Raw genomic sequence first — 2810 nt, 5'->3', positions numbered from 1 at the left:
ATACAGTGGTAAAATATTTTCCAACACTTCACAAGTATATATGTATTAGAACAATACTTGATTACTTTTATGGTTATATAATAAATCCAGATGATAAATGTAATTATTTCTACACCCAATAATGAGAATTGAGTCCCAGACCACAGAAGAAGAGAAGACCTCTTCGAGAAGTTCATATACACCTTGCAGTTGTCCATTCCGGGATTCCAAGATCCAGAGTTTCCCATCAGCAGATGCTGCCACCAGCAATGTTTCACTGCTACAGTTATGGTGATGGAAAGCAAGAGGTGTTGCATATATCCTTGAAGTAGTTTCAAGTTTCCACTGGAGGTGACCTCTCGTGTCACAACAGTAGATAAAGCAATCATGGGAACCAAAAAATACTTCTAGTTCTGATTCTGAGATACAGGGGATGAAAAGATTGTCCACCAGCAGAGAACTGCCATACCTGTTTGCCCAGGCGAGAAAAGCAGAGGAAATTCCCATCCACACAGCCGATACAAATATATTGTTGGCAACACTGTGGGGAAGAGAAGGGTGGTTTTCCACAGTGGCAGTGGCAGGTTTCATAGCCGGTAGAACTCTTCTCAATGTGGCACAATAGAGATGACGTGAAATCAGGCTCACCCAAGGAGAAGAACAGACAGTTCCTTCACATTTCTTTTTATAAACATCTAGAACACACACATGTTGGTCCTGAGAGCCAGTGAAAAGGAGTCCTGTACTTGGATCCAAGGTCGGTGAGCTTTTGACAGCATCTTCTGTAGTAATGGCCCAGTATTGCTCTCCACTGCTACTTTGCAGTACATAAACTAAGCCATTGTAACAGCCCACTGTAATAAAGTTCCCACACGTGGATACACAGGCTGAGGATTCAATTCGATCTCCCAAAAGCTGTTCCCATTTCACCTTCCCAGAGTAAAGATCAACTGTCTTCATCCTGTGGGAATGGAGCCAATGTACACAGTGACTGATGACTTATCCACACCCACGATTACCAGGGGGGAAGCATCTACACATTCTCCTGTGTCTGACCTCCATCTCACATGGAATGCCATCTTCTTAATCTCCATCACTGGTTTCTCATCTTCTGAGACTTTTGCGATACAGCATAGATCTTTTGATTGCCCAGCAAAAACTGAGGGATTTAAGTTTGTAAAATTTAGAATGTTAGTCTGTGCAGCAAGCTCAGAAGAACAAGCCAAGGGGTGATGTCCTAACTTAGGACATCTAGCCATATTCAGAGAAAAAAATCTGACTCCCTCTACTCAATGCAATGTAAGCATTTATGTCATTGTCACTATTTAAAGGCAAGACAGTCTTCTGATGAGGTTTTCCAATTTCTTCCTCTTGATTGATGTCACTGAGTTTTCTTTTTGTGGCAGTACTCTTGCTGAACATCTGGTCTTCATCCATGAACACTGTCTGAAGAAAAGGTGGTAGATCTTTAAAAAGGAACTGCTAAAATAACTTCTAGAAGCCCAGGTACTGATGTACCAACTAGTCTTTTAATTTCATAAAGGAGTCGTACAGACTTTAAGGATTTTCCACCAATTTTTAAGAAGAACCTTCAAAGCATCTTCGGAGAGACTTAGAACAGACTTCCACAAATACTGTAATTTTTCCACAGTTCCTCTTTTCCATGGAGCTTGTTCTCAGACTTTGTGTTTAAATAAGTCTTGTTTAACTCAGAAACATCTATTTTGCCATGGGATGTAAATGGTAGGCTATCAGTCTACACAAGTTCATCTGGGATGGCATGATTTGGAAGATGTTTCTGCAATTCTTTAAACATGTAATCCTTTACTAAATTATTTTTTGGTACTATAAAGAGAATTAATTTTTCCTGATTATACCATGTAACTGCACATGTTTCCACTTGGTGAAATTGTTCAGCCACCTGTTGCACAAGTTCAATGTTAAAAGACGCTTGCCATGACGTTGAATCTGAGTGTCTTTTCGTCCCAAGAAACATCTCTCCATCTTTTACAGTCACAAAGTCTCCTGTGGCTCACATTGTGCCAAGTGGTACTGTCATTTCATCATGAAAACACACTCTGGTTTTCCCACCTAAAAATACCTGGCCATGGCCTTCTTGAATTGTGAAACCATTTGTATCTCTGACTTCAACTACTGTCTCCAATAGCAGACATCCCAGTTGTACAGGCAATTCACATCTCAAAGTAGAGTTAAGAATCTCCTCTGGAATCCTGTAAACTTGATACCATAAATGTTAACTATTTGAGTTTTATTGTCTTTTTCTCTCCAGCTGCTGAGAACAGTCAGTGATGGAAATGCTTCTCCTCCCAGGGCTAATCCTCGGAGAGAAGTACTGGCTGATAAGACAGTTGATTTGATGAGCTGAGACCCAAATCGTCTGAGCAATGTTGGTATTGCCTGTAAAACAGTGGCTTCGTGATGGGAAAGAGAACAGCAGCCAATTTTGATGAGAGAACTTTTACTGAAGTTGGTACAATAAGCAGTGAGGCGCCACTTGACAGAGCAATGAATATTTCCACAATAGAAGGATCAGAGGTCAGGGTGAAGCCAGAAACAAAACATCTTGCTGTGGGATGTCAAAAAGTATTCGAGGATGTTGGACATTTGGCAGCACACATACAGGAGGTCCTCTGACAATCTTTGGGGTTCCCATGTGGTCCCCGATGAATGCAGAACATAGGCCAAGCAGTGTTTCAGCCTCACATCCATGGGCTCTTTTTCTTCCTTGCTCTTCTCGGAACCCATGCAGTCTTTTCTGCTCTCTCTTTCATTTTTGTCCTGTCCATCAAGTTCATGTCAGCATTTTCCCA

General features: G+C 41.2%; 1 pseudogene; it reads right to left on the bottom strand.

The window, feature by feature from the left end:
* Positions 1-364: 364 nt before the first annotated feature.
* Positions 365-2810, bottom strand: LOC150063796 (beta-alanine-activating enzyme-like; annotated as a pseudogene).

Source organism: Megascapheus bottae, chromosome 5 (genome assembly GCF_031878675.1).
Source record: "Megascapheus bottae isolate mThoBot1 chromosome 5, mThoBot2.hap1, whole genome shotgun sequence".
NCBI classification, from domain to species: Eukaryota; Metazoa; Chordata; class Mammalia; order Rodentia; family Geomyidae; genus Megascapheus; species Megascapheus bottae.
Note: the sequence above shows the minus strand (reverse complement) of the source record. Positions and strands in the feature narration are given on the sequence as shown.